A 14,590-nucleotide genomic window follows, 5' to 3' on the forward strand; every position below is an offset into this window, starting at 1 on the left:
AGTACTTATCTCTTCTTAATGATTACATGTTGGCTAGCAGATAAATGTCACAGTGCACAAGCAGCCATTGGCTGACAGGAGTGTCTTTCATCTGTGTAACAAACAGTCATTGGCTGATGGAACAACGCAAAGCTGGTGAGTACACTCTCCCCTACCGATGTGTCTTGACTCGTAAGGGGAAGCATTTCAGATCATTAAATTAGGGTATCCCTCTGACTAAGAGCTCAATAATTTAAGATGAGATTCCTCCAGCATTCCACTGCACTGAGACAGACTCAGGCTGTTTATTTGTAGCATAACAACAGGAAACCTGGAGGTAATTAACAACAGCCGCATTAAGCATATTACACAAGATGGGCGTTTAATGAGTTTGGGTAAGTGCCATAATATTTCATTCATAAATATAAAACCATAATCAGACACATATTGTCCAATGGGGAAGAAATCTCAGAGATCAAGGTGAATGTCGTCAAATTGTTCTGGAAGTCACAGAGATCCCAAACAAACATCAGCCTAAGACAGGCAGTGTTGCGTTTTTACTGTAAAAAAAATGCAATAGGTAACAAAGTGATGTGGCTGGGAGGAACGTGGTTGTTCATCCCAAGCTTGGAGTGATGTTCTATGGAGGCAGTCAAGAGTGGAGCTTTTTATCTAGCCTGGGACTTTGTGACCTCTGGATTAAACCAAACACCACATGTCATAGCAGGCTGTCCAGGATCAGGACAGCTTAAATTCTGCTCTGCAGCAGAGAATTATACAGGAGAACACCAGACCATTTGTTAGTGAGCTGAAGCTAGAGTACTTTTTGGTCATACAAGACAATATTTTTAAAAATAGTCCAGAATAATAATAATAGTGAAAACAAAAGAAAACTTTACTAGCCTAGGTGAAGTCTAGGCTTGAGCTAGGCTTGAGCTATCTTGAGACAGTGAATGGCTCAATTCATGCCATAATACAGGCAAAATACATTTCCCAGTAAACATTTTGTTACAGAAAGTTTCGCTTATGTTTTCATTAGCATCAAAAAGTAACGTGCTATATCAGTGTTGCAGCCAAAACAATGAGTGAAGCTGTAATTCACAGAGCAAAAGCTCTTCACTGCGCTCTGTTGTGGCAAAGTGGGAAACCGATGCCTACGTTTGAGCGTGAGATTAAGCAGTTAGCCTTTCCCAAATGTTGGCTCTGTCCCAGTCCTCAGAATTGCCCAAGATGAGGTGACAAGGGAGCCAGATTTTTCACGAGCATTCCTGAAAATGACATTGCAACAGGGACATAACTAATATGGAAAACAAACCACTAAACTCTAAGCGGTACTAAGCAGTCATCTTTGTCTTTAACCTGAACATTCCGTAAAGCTTCGAACACCTCAGCTTATTCAACAGCTGCTTGGTTAAACCTGAACTGTCTATACCCCAGTCTAACCTGAGTTGTATGTTGGCCAGAAATAATGAATAAATAAATGAATGTTACATTTACAGAGCCAATGGGGACCCAGTTAAACCACTATGTAGCTCCAAACTGGATGATGCGATGGCAGTCATTCTGCGGCAGTACGCTCACCACACAGCAGAATAGAATCAAATAGAGTAAGCAACAGTAACTTCAACATTGTAGTAAATGAGCCTTTAACTCGTTTACATTTATCTGGTACTGAAACTATCTTCTGAAAAATCTATAATCATGCCTCAATTATATTTGGAGAGGTTCCAGCCAAAAGAAATGAAATAAACCATATTCATAACATTTTTTTGGAGATTAATCAAAGTAATCAAAAATCATAGTGGCAAATTGTTTATTGATAGTACAAGTCAAGACCGTGCTCCAAGTGAACAGATACCCCAAACACGAGTCAGGCCGATGTTAACCAACAGAAGTTGATTTGTGGCGTGGAGCATATTGCAACACTGACGTCTTGTCGACTATAAACACGTGACATAGAGGTGGCCAGCTGTTTTGAGCTGATAATTGAAGCCTAGGAACATGGCCGCCACCTGTTTTGAAGGTGCAAACCTGCATGTTGGGTGGCTCAGCCGAGGCGGATGGATGCGGCTTTGGCTCCGCCTTCACACATCAGCACGCCTTTGCCATTGGCTGGCTGACGGTTGGGATGTTCATTCTCCCCAATGAGGAAGCGGAACCAAAGGGGTCTTATCAGCTTGCGTTCAGAGCCAGAGGCCAATACTTCTTAACAGGACTCCGGTGTTGTAACTGGATCATCCCGGGAGGGTCTGTAGTTATAAATCTCACTTGTTACTTCTGGGCCGAAAGGTTAATGCCACTTAGCTAGTGGTATATTTAACATAAGAGTATAAAAGTTCACAGCTATAGAACAGTGATTAACGGGACCTAGTCCTGTGGAATGTTTAACCCTTAATAAATCAGGTATCTGCTTTTGAACCCTTGAAGTGTATGACCGTGTTGACGAAAGCTTGATATGGTGAATTCTTCTTGTTGACCCCTTGAATCCACTCACCATTGTAGCCTTGACAAATCCCAGAACGTCAGCTACTGACTTTGCAAGTATTAAGTATTATGTCTAAAAGTGTGTAACTGTAAGGGATAATACAAATGTAGGGGATAAAGGCCCTAATCACCGGTTCATGTCCCAGTTTATACTGAACATGGACAATTTCCTCCTCACCGTAGCTGTTAATCTGTAAACTCAATAGTGTATTAAAACGGTAAAGAAATTGCTAAGCTCTTGCCCAATGGCAGTTGGGGCTTCTTGTGCACAAAGTGCCTATTGCCTGCAATGCCTAACAGAGTAAAGACAGCCTTTTCTTCAACGGCATGTTCAACATCTCCACAGAATATTTACAAATGATTTCATCCATCCGTCCATCAATCCATCTGTCCATCATAACACTGCTGATAGAATACAAGGTCGTGGTAGGTGACCAAGAGCAAAGGTCACATGGCAGGGCTGCACCCTGATTGTGATGCCAGGATTATGTTATACTGTGACCCCATTAATTAGACGCAGACACAGTGTTTTCATAGCTCTGTGCTCCAGTTTCACCATCCGTCTAGTAATATATGCCTTCCATTATTGTCCGTGCAAATAATAGCACGATGGCACAGAAGACACACCTCAGTATAGGATAGCAATTTCGGGGAAATAAAAAAAAAATAAATCCTGAGCCAAAATAGAGACAGGACATTTCAGAAAGGATTTCCACGAAAAAGAAAACACACCACAGAGTGGTTTATTTTCATATTTTCTTCCAGAATTTAGTGCCATGCTTTCAAACCTGGATGATGGTGAACAGCGATAAACAAAATCACCTTAGTGTGAAACCAAGGGGATCAGAGCTCTTCTGGGCTGGAGAAACCAGTAGATGTGACAAAGAAGGAACGGGGACTGTTCTGGAAAACACTGGAAGTAAAAAAAAAAAAAAAAACCTTTTAAAGATGTTTAGAGGGAAACCATTAAACCACATGATCCATTTTTGTGCAGTTTTGTTCTTTTCTGGTCATTCTCCACATTCCTCATCCTTTTCATTAAGTTCTTTCCTGTTTCCGTTTTTCTTTTAATATTACTGTCATTCAGAATTCCAAAGTTTATTGTCATATGCACAGTAAACAGTCACACTCAGTCAGTTACACTCTGCATGTCCTTCCCCCAGAGGGTAAACGCAAATTAAGTACAAAACACAAATATAAATAAAGGTGATGACAGTATGATAATAGATATGACAATAAACATGCAAATGCAGCTTTAACATTTGCACATATTGCAGGTTGTTTAGTAAGTGTACTAATCCTCTTTAGGTATCAGCTTGCACAGTGGTACAGTGATTATCTCTGTTGTTTCACATCTTCAGGGTTTTGCGCATGTACAGGTTGTGTCCAGATTCAGGGGCTGCATCCTTCGAACGTGGTCATGGGCTACATAGCCTTTGAAGGCTGCATCTTTCAGAGGTCCACGAAATGAATCTTGGGATATGTCGGGCTGTGCGTTACGCACCCGTGCCAGAACCTGTTCCTTTTTACCTTGTACAGATATTTTTCAGGTCCTTGCAATATAAACGTCAATTTCATAAAAATCTGTAAATGCATTTCAAAAAGTAAAAAAGGTTTTGCCAAAAGTCTTGTGTTTTGTTTGGTTACTTATGGTTAAGGTTAGAGCTGGGTAGGGGTTAGGCATATCATATAGAAAGGATTGGGATTAATACTATAGAAATGATTGGAGCGGCCCCACAATGATAGGAATACTTGAACTGTGTGCATGCATGTGTGTGTGCCTGTCAGTCTGTCTGTCTACCTGTCTGTCTGCCTGTCTATCTGCCTGTCTGCCTGCCTGTCTGTCTATATGTATGCCTGTCTATCTGTCTGCCTGCCTGTCTATATGTCTGCCTGCCTGTCTGTCTGCCTGTCTATCTGCCTGTTTGTGTATAATTTTGCAGAATCAAGGCACGTATTCGTCATCATATGAGACTAATTCTGAAACAATCTTCAGAGCTTTGGAAAATGCTTCTAGTTCTGTGGCTGCAGGGCGAGGTGTCACACAAACACACATCAAGGTGTATTTCAGAAAATGCCATCGTGTCAAAATGTCACCATGACCAGTGAGGTGTCCCTTAAAGCAAAGGTTCTCTGAGCTGGGAATCTGAGAACAACTTCTTAGTTGTCATACCCTATACCTTAATATACTCTATTCCACAAATGGACACAGGACCTTCTCTGAATAAAAGGCAATCAACCAGTTAGACTAACATCACCCAATTAGGTTTTTCAGAATATAATTATGGCACACTTAACTGGCATAGTAACTAACCATAGTCTTTGGCTAGTTAATTTTAAAAGAAATAGTCATAAATAATTACTACTGCACCAGTACTTGGAAATCCAAGGTAATCTAGACTGTTTTTTAGTTGTGCTTTATCTTAGGAATGACAGTGTAACATAAATCTTCAGCACGAAGAGCGTGGATTCCCGGAGAAAGACATGAGATGTAGACCACCTACAACGACGCGGCCATTCAGAGGAGTTTCACTGGAACGAAATCCCAAGGAACACGCTCCCTCACACAGACAAAGGTGAACAGGAAGAATGCTGACATTCCTCAAGCTGGGAGACGAGACGCATCGAAGACGTATCATGCTGTAAGGCACACAGAGAGGGCAACGGGACTCAGGACCTGGCTAAGACAGATCAATTGGCTGAAGAAACCTGATAAAACTTGTGAGGATAAGCCAGTACTCGGTTTTTCAAAACAAACCATTCGACGCCCCCCACCCCTGTCACCTCGTGTCACCGCGGTCCAGAGGTCTTACTGGCCCAGAATGAACATCACAGACATTGAGAAACACACCTGTCGGCCTGCAGAATATGTATTGTGTTTCCATCACCCGGCAACCCTGGAAGGTATCAGAGGGTTAGAGTCAAAGTTCAGGGGTCACCTTTCAGCTAGCCGCTCAAGACCACCACAATGGGTGAACAATGGAAGAGGAGACAGTTCTGCTGGGTCACATCTGAACATATTGTATGTTTTTGTATATACCAACTTGCACAATTTCGTATATTTTAAAACTTCAATTTTCTTATTTTTTATGTTTCTGTTCTGTGTCGTCTGTTGAATGTATGCACCAATACTGCCAAGACAAATCCGTTGTGCATGTAGGTGTACATGACCAATAAAGTCAATTCTGATTTTGACGTTGTCCAGAACACATTGTCTACACAAGCGCACAGCTTCGTTAGGCTTGCCATTACGTAGCATAAATGTAGCTGTTTGGGAGTAAATACACTTTTTTGGCTCAGCGGGTCAGACACTGTGGCTGTGATCAGAAGGTTGCCGGTTCAAATCCCAGGACCAGCAGACTGATTTCACCATTGGGTCCCTGAGCAAGGCTTGCAGCCCCCTTTTGTTCCCGGGAAGTTCTCAAAATAACGTACGTAAAAGCATCTGTTTAATAAATAAAATGTAAACATACAAGTGCAAATCATTGTCAGGCTATCGGAAAAAAGAAAAGAAAAAACACCAGGAAGCATTACCCAGGATCCCAGTGTGAATTTGATTTGCTCACTCCGGTTCACCAGACAAATCACTCCGTTGAAGCAGCAGAATGACTGACTTCATGTGAACTATGTTGTGACAGAGAACAGAAGAGTAAACAAGAGTTATGGGAGAAAATCTTCAATAAAAACAATACCAGGCAGCAAAATAAAATAAAATAAGTGAAAGGAATAATCCTTTATAAATTTTTACGAGAAACACCCAAGCAAAGTCTGAGAGACTTTATGTCTGGTTTTACTTTAGACCTTGTGCATATTTTATGGGGCAGGTTTACATATAATTTTACTAATATACGTTAATAACATTTATTTGCTGTTACCCAGTAAACAACCTTTGGTGAATGGTATTACCCTGTCATACAGCTGCATAGTCCATGGAATGATTTGGGGGGGCGGATCAAACAACAGGCAAATTAGGCAGCTGCACAGGGCCCAGTCGGCACAAGGGGGCCCAGTCAAAGTCACGCAATTATGTGTGTGTGTGTGTTGGTATGTATACATGTATGCATGTTGTAAATACTATACACATTCCGGGCTCTAGCTATTACCTGTGCTGTGGAGGAAGTGAAATGATCAGTAGTTTTCGTGGTAGGGGGGTCTCCCAAGCTATGCTTTTCCTATGAGCCCTGAAAAGGTACAACCAACTCTGGATTTGGGAAATGTGTTTAAAGGTACAACAGAAGGTTCACCCCCACAAACATTCAGTGGTAAGTTTACTATCCCAGCTGGTCCTCTGTTCTGGGTTTTATGGTTGTCTATTAAACATTTAACAGGGGCAAAGCTACGAAACTCCAAACAACATTAGTGATCACGACAATAAACTCAACCAAGACGGAAACAACAAAAATATTTCAGATGAAGGCTCAGAGATTTTCCTGGCCTAGATGCCCCATCTGCTCTGCCAGAGAGGTGCAGAGCATGACATTCTCCAGGATGGAGAAAATTTGGACGTATCCTCAGAACGGGCCACCTTAGATCTCTGCTCCATGGCAAACTAAAAGGTAAGTGATGAAAGCTGCGTTTCCAAGACAGCAGAAGACTCAAATCAGCTCATCAGCAATTTGGTTCTGGTCCAGAGATGCACAGCCTCATTCTCCTACTCCCACACTGCATGCGCACAACCATGAACAGACCCCATCCAATCACATCAGATGTGCCTCATTCCCAAACTGCTTACAGCTACCAGTAAACAAACCCAAAGGTTTGAAATTCAAAAGCTGCATTTGCAACGTGCGTAAATGAATATGTAAACAGACAGATTAAAAAAGCTCCTGGCCAAGACGCAAAAGCTGTAGATCCCCCACAGGATGACGGGAAGACATGTAACAACACGCGCATTGTTTGCAGAGGTAGATGATCATAAAGCTATATGTTGGGGTGTTTAGGAGAACTTTCTGTTCCTGAATTATTAGTGCCAGGCGTTTTATAATTTCCACTGAAAAAGTGCCTCCTTTATGGGTTCCTGACTATGGTCTGTTCCTTGAATTAATTAGCCAGCTCCCACTGTCTACGGTGAAACATTTACGCTGTGTGAAATCCCAGCTGTTAGGTCTTAAAATTAAGCGCTTTTTTTCCCCCACAAATGTACTTTATAGCTCTGATCGCCTGAGGTTGAACTCCTGGGTTTTCACCAATTGTACAGTAATTTTAAATCCAAAGTAAAAAGCGTACAAAAAGGCCATAATAGGTTTATTTTACACTCTGTTTCCATTTATTGATTCCTACATTACCTGTGACATTACAATTAAAAAACAGGGTGGTGTGTAAATCTGTAGATGAATCTGTCATCATCAGTAGGCTGTTGGGTTGGGTCACAGGGCCGGCAGACTGATAGCACAGTTGAACCCTTGATTAAGGCCATTAACCCCCAGTTGCTCTGGGACGCTGGATGAGTTCCTGACTCTGCACTGTGACCTCCAAGCTTGCTCTCACCTGCATTTGTGTCTAGGGTCCTATGGAAAGCATGATGGGATAGGAGAGTTTAACCAAGGAGATGAATAAAATATCTCTAAAAATAAATAAATGTAAAGTCTTTGCAGCTGTTTTCCTTGAGAATGATAGATGTTATTGCTGTTGTGTACTCCTGATGGATCAGGCCACCAGTCGAGACCATATTTCAGGGCCTAAGCTCTGATCCTGTTTTAATTCACAGTCTCTGCCCCGCGCGTCCTTCCGGAACGTGCCGTCAGACCTACGGCAGGCCAGGCAGCGACACCCTGCCCGCCGTGATAGGGTGGGATAGCTGCTGGTGCCCACGCGTGCTTTGTGTAGGCAATGGAAATGGAAGCGGATCCCGTGAGGCTCACGGAGACGGGATGAGAGGAGGAAGAGGGTGAGGAGCGGAGGAGGAAGAGAGAAGTGCAACCGGGATAGCAGGAGCATGGCAGGCGGGTCAGCCACGCTGATCGGGACATGGTGATGATTCACGGCTGAGGGGGGCAATCCTCGTAACCCTGGGTTTCTCCTTTTCACGAGGGAAAAGAAAAAGTGAACGGGACTCCCTGAAGCCACGCTGAGCCAGAGGAGGGCAGGCACTAGGACCTGCCGGCTCCCAGCCTAGACGGCGGGCAGACACCACCTCTCTAACTTTCAGAACAATCAATTTGCCAAAGAGTGTAGGAGTTGGGCTGCAGTGAATGGTGGAGGACTTGCTGTTTCCAAACCTACCAGAAGGAGCTGGGGACTTGGCTTTTGGGGGCTAATCCTGTGGACTATCCTGGAATATCCTGTGCCTTTGCTGAACAGATTTTGCACTTGCCAGGGAGGCTGGAGGGAAGGTAAGGACCCTTACATTTCCTTGCTACCTTCTCAATCTGTCCTCCTGCGTGAAGGAAGAGTGAGTGAGAGAGAGAGAGAGAGAGAGGCTCTCCCCTACCTGTCCGTGAGGAGCAAGGAGAGAAAAGCTCAGCGAGCTCCTTTAGCACTGAAGTAGCAAAGAAAGGGTGATCAGTGGACTTGCTTATGCAAAAAAGGTGAAAATGTTCTGAACAGAGAGATCCTGCTGGCACCAAACAGATTGGACCAACTTGATCATGCCCCCTACTTACATGGCCCCAACCTGCAGATGTCCAGCAGGGAAATCAGTGAATTGGACTGTTTCCTGAGCTACAGGTCTAGGGTAAGGGTGCACTTGGTTTGGGGGGGGGCTTCAGACTTCAATTGGAAGCAGCCGCCCTCTGCCCCCCCTCCCACTACCCCCACCTTTGAGGGGCTAGCACCCTCTGGCTGGTCAGGCTCATCGGGTTACACCCCGCTATGCTCCAAAGCACCCTGCACCCCTCCTCACGTTACCCGCTCGCAACCCCCCCACACCCCCCAAAACGCCACCGTATGGAATATCCCAATTACACGTACCGCGGGCATCGCAGGTCAGCGGGGGGAGTATGTGTGTGCCCCTCCAATGCGCGCGTGTTTCTATGTCTGTGACTTTGTATGTGAGATCTTCCAGGGGCTGGCATCCACAACTCATTCAGGCAATTTAAAAACCGCCAAAATCACATTCCAGAATTCCGGAAGCCACCATGGTTTGTTGACGAAAGGGAGGTGTTATTTATATTATGTTCACGATTAGGACACGTGATTTCTTCTCCGTTTCAAGACGTTCGGGATGCCCCCCTCGTCACCGGCGGAGAGGCGGAAAAATTGTGCCTCACAGGAGGCATGATGAAAGTGTCCAATCCAAACTGCCCACTCGTGGGTCACCATGCCAACGTGCGTTCGGCATCACCTGTGTCGCCCCACCATTGGTCGTCTGTCTGCGGCCTCTGATCGTCTACAGGGGCACCGGCAGTGAGGGGAGACCGCTTGCCGTCTGTCCCCCTCGAATCCCTCGACGGGGTTGGGGGCCCTACCAGGTACCCTGGTCCCTCCAGGCTACCCAGAGGGTGCAGAAAACTCAAGGATGCACGGACTCAAATGCAAATAATACAAATAGCCCCTTTACTACCATCTGACAGTATAGGAGAAAGGAGGGAAGTATCTCCCATCAGAATAATACCTTTAAAAAAAGAAGAAAAATATATATCTATTTTTCCCACATTTGATTCCATTGAGACATGGTCTGTTGGAATTATAGGACCAAACATTTGTCTGAATGTAATGTGAATTAACGCTCGACTTGAAATGTAAACTTATTTTCAGTTGTTATCTTGGGAAATGGAATCTATTTTCACAGGTGAATGAAAGGTGAACAAGAGGCTTTGGGGTATTTTACTGAAAGCTGGATGAACAGGACAAAAGGTGCATTTATAAAAAAAGATATTTCAGGCTAAATTAAAATAAGAGAAACAATAACGCTGAATTAATACAGTAAATTAAAATTAAACAGAAAGGCAATCACTATATTTGCATTATTTATTACTTGATTTTTTGATAAGAAGCGTTTATGGGTTAGGTAATGACCTTTCTGAAGATTTAAGATAAGACAAGATAATATGAACTTTACTGGTCCCGGGGGAATTCTGGGGCACACAGAAGCAACAAACACAAAATGCAGACGAAATAAACATATAGCATGAAATAAAGACGTGCAAAGAGAGTGCACATAGTGCGGAGAAGTAAACATAGTGCAAACAAATTTAAAAAGTACACAAACAGAACATCACGAAACATGACAGTAAGAAAACAAACAAACAAATAATCAAAAAATAATAATGAATGAACAGAAGGTTTATGTGCAAACTGATAGCACTGGATATTTACTACCTCTCTTCTCTCTTCTTTTTAGTTGGCCTGTTTTTTTTTAAAGTTCCCTAAATATTTTGGCAATAAAAATACACTCAAACTGCAAGTGTGAACACGACACGACGCAAGCAGAGATTCCACGTTCATTTAATGAGTCTTTTTAAATTCCTCTGCTGCTTCGCGAGTGGCCAGGAACATTCCTTTCCTCGTAGCCGGGAAGAGGACCTTTGTGCCAAAAGTCTGTCACGACAAAACCTTGACGTAGCTTGACCGTGCCTTCCCGTGAATTCCAGTTTAAAAACTATTCTGTGTGCTTCAGCTGTTGACCTGGGCCTTAGTGAGACACGTGTCCGGCTGGACGAACCCCATCCTGGCTATACACGGCCCTCCTTTGCAGGATTTACATCCTATGGGATCCTTTGCTTGTCCCCAAGTTCTTCTTGTTTTGTGTCAGTTCATTACCATAAATCTATAGGAGAAAATGTTGGGTAATGGGATTGTGGAATGTTGGGCTCTTGCATCGTGTTTGTGTCAGTCTCTGCAGAAGTGCTGAAGCCAGGGAGATTCACCACAATCACCCCAACAGGGGATAGAGAGCCATGTTTTTGTGGTTAGGGAATTTGAATTTCAGATTCTACCCTTCAGCTAAATGCTTCCCTTGAATAGCGTTAGTACGATATCCAGCTGTATGAACTGGTAAAATGCAGAAGAATGAAGTATACAAGTCATTTTCGGTAAAAGTATCTCCCAAGGAACCGAATAATAATATTATCCGATTAATAATCCATTATTGGCCCCAACTGAGCCATATGTTGCATCACAGATGTGTTTTCTCAGTTGCCGTTTCAGTGTTTCTGCTACATTTATGCCTCTGAGAATTTTTTTAGCACACAAGGACGAGTGCTGATGTTCAGAACGCGTGTGGCAGAAGCTGCATCTGATCATGGCGGGTCACAGATAAACTACTGCAAGGAATTATTGTTATGTTAAGCCAAGAGCCAAAACCCCATGTTTAGCTATTTTCATTTCCTTATGACCAGGAAAAAACACATTTTGTTTTAGTTTTCACAGGATACCTAAATAATTACAAACATTTTGTAGCTAAAAACTGGATTAAATTTCAGTGTTGGTCGTGGCAGGTTTGCTGGCAGAACCACTCAAAAAGTCACTTAGATAGTTAGTACATAGAATCAGAAGATCATAGCTAGCTAGCTGGTTAGCAGAACATGCTGCTTTTGCATCTCATAGGTAAGGAACGCGTTTAATTTTTAGTGTAGTAGCTGTTTGCAGCCATCAGGGGCCCCTAAACTTCAGGGGGCCCACATGAATGCGCAGTTTAGTGGCAGTAAACACCCCCACTGATTGTATGCAGGGTGTTTGTCTATTTGCCGACTTTTGTTATTGTACAGTCTGGTGTTCTTGTATGGTTCCTCACGCTCTTCATCTGAGGTGGTCCACAGTGGTCGCAGGTCCTCCACTCACGTTGACTCCTTGTAGATATCAGTATCCCATTGTGCCAGGGAACAGGATGATCAGTCATAAGTCCCCTCGGTGCTGGGGAATCTGACCCGGGCCGTTCACTCTGGAGGGAAGCTGTGCATTATTGTGTGGGTTTCTCTGTTTGAGATGGTGCCAGAGGCTGAACTTTCACTTCTGATGTTGTCTAAGTTTGGCAGTAATGGACCCGACCAGAGTAAGACGACAACTCTGCTTTAATGAATAGATAATTCTTATTATTAAGACATAAACTTGCAACAGGAAAAGGAAGCTTACTGACTTAGAATATAAAAGGAAGCTGGTAAGTTTATTTATGTGGACCTGTGTCCGGCAGGTCATGGGTTCAAATCCTGTGGCTGTCAGTGCAATATCCACTTTGGATCCCTCGAGCAAGGCTGTTAATCCCAGGTGCTCCGGGGACGCCGGCTGACTCTGCTGTCTGACCCCACACTCGCCCTGCTTGTATGTGGCATTGAACAGAAGCGTCCGCGATATTAATGTAAATACGTTCGCCTCCTGTAACCGCCATAGCAACAAATGGGTATAACCTGGCATCAGTTTCGTGTTTTCCGACTCGTAGCGCTGCAAGTGCTGATTTAAAAACCCGGCAGGTGTTCCCCATCGCTTGGAGAGATTTGCCTCATGAAAGGATAAAAAATGTTTTTGTCATAAGATGAGTATTAGCGATAATAACAGACATTGCGCGCGGAACGCCTCCCCCAGCTCAGCAATGAAAGGGGTGATTAATATTCCTGAACATTTTTAAAACGCTTTTAAAAGAGCATGTTAAACCTTGTTCAAAGTGTGATTTATGAAATCGTATCAAAGGACGCGATCACTTAGATAATATGAGCTCGAAGAGAAAGTGCAGCTTGACTGCAGCTCTTCAGAAGCGCCGTGAGGTATGCGCGGCCTTTTCCACCTGCTTCCAGGATTCTGGAAAAACATAAAGAAAACAATAAACAAGATTAAAACAACAAAGAAAAATAACAATGACTGCGATATAAGATAGGCCTAACATGAATGAACATTAAGGCCACCAGCTGCTGTAAAATGAAGATACAATGAAAGTTACGTCTTGTGCTTGGTACTGTGTAGGTTTTTGTGTTTAGGGTGAGGTTTCAGCGTGGAGTTTGTTGTGTCAGCGGTGAGGCAGCCAGGGTAGAGGTTGAATAGTTAGTTCCACGTGTGACATCAGGGAACCGTTTCCTCAGCATGTGTCTGGCTGACTTTAAAGCAGTATCTGATCAGAGCTGAACCCCTTCGGATACAGAGAGGCAGCGGGTTGCTCGTGGATCAGATAAAGGATTCCGGAGCTTCGGTGTACATGCCAGCGGATCTCAGGACCGTTGTATGGCCAGGATGGTCCCATTGCAGCCTGGTTGCCGCTTGCATTCTTTTGACTGCAAACACAGATGCTGTATATACTCATTATTTATAACACACCATGCATACTATGTACATCCGTGGCCAAAACTATGGAAACACTTCCAGTTTTTAGAGATTGCAGAACTTTATTCAGCTGTTGCTCCAGTTACTTATTTAATCGTACATTGTTCGACTGTTTATAATCATTACTGCCAATATTCCTGTAGAATCTTTTAAAGCATAATGCCAAAAATGCTAGGTGTTTCCACAATTTTGGCCACCAGTGTGAACCACTGTATAGATGTACACCCACAAAGAATTTATTTGTCACACTTGTGTACTGTACAGCTGTTTCTTGCATTTTTGGCAGTTTTGCACTTTTAGGTTAGATGCAAAACTGTGTTTCATTGCTTGAGAACTTGTACTTTGTGCAACAAAAATAATGTTGAATCTAATCTTAAATAGTCTGATCTAGTGTCATAATTCTAAGAATGAAGATAACCGGCTGGTAACCACCCAACCTGAATGAGTCGCATAAATCACCTCAAATCAATCAGCTAGATGAGGCGGGAAGCAGTGCACTCTGGGTAAGGTTGTTAGGTAATCAGCATTAGGGCACGTTTTCCTTAGCAACACTGACTTTATCTCCCCCACATAGGCACTGCGAAGCTGATTCACACAACTAGCATCTTTTTGTTGATGTCAAAAGCAGGTTTTAGGTGCGTAACTTCGCAAGGATCCAGGCATGTGACTTTCTGCCGGGCTGTGCAGACATGTTTTGTATTCAGCTGCGTAAACTGTCAGAATCAAAGGCGGAACGCCCCTCCTAGCGTGAGTCAACGGCTGCCCATGCAGTGCTCTAAAGAGGCGACGGGAACATCAGCCCTGACAACTCGTCTCTGGCGTGTCGACTATTAGGGGGCCAGGCAGTTGGCTATGCCCCCCCCCCACCCATAATTCACACAGATTTCCTCTCCTCTGGTTATCTTCTAGATTTTCGTTCTCCTCCGTTTTTCATTGCTGT

General features: G+C 43.6%; 1 protein-coding gene across 2 annotated transcripts in view; it reads left to right on the top strand.

The window, feature by feature from the left end:
- Window positions 1-8,467: 8,467 nt before the first annotated feature.
- The window catches only part of ngfa (nerve growth factor a (beta polypeptide)), a 29,122-nt gene continuing 22,999 nt past the window's right edge, over window positions 8,468-14,590 (top strand). For both annotated transcript variants that reach the window (XM_072702415.1, XM_023834085.2), the window contains exon 1: window positions 8,468-8,795. The gene's annotated coding sequence lies outside the window, so the exon portion shown is untranslated. The remainder of the gene's footprint in view (window positions 8,796-14,590) is intronic.

This window comes from Paramormyrops kingsleyae, chromosome 18 (assembly GCF_048594095.1).
Source record: "Paramormyrops kingsleyae isolate MSU_618 chromosome 18, PKINGS_0.4, whole genome shotgun sequence".
Lineage (NCBI taxonomy): Eukaryota > Metazoa > Chordata > Actinopteri > Osteoglossiformes > Mormyridae > Paramormyrops > Paramormyrops kingsleyae.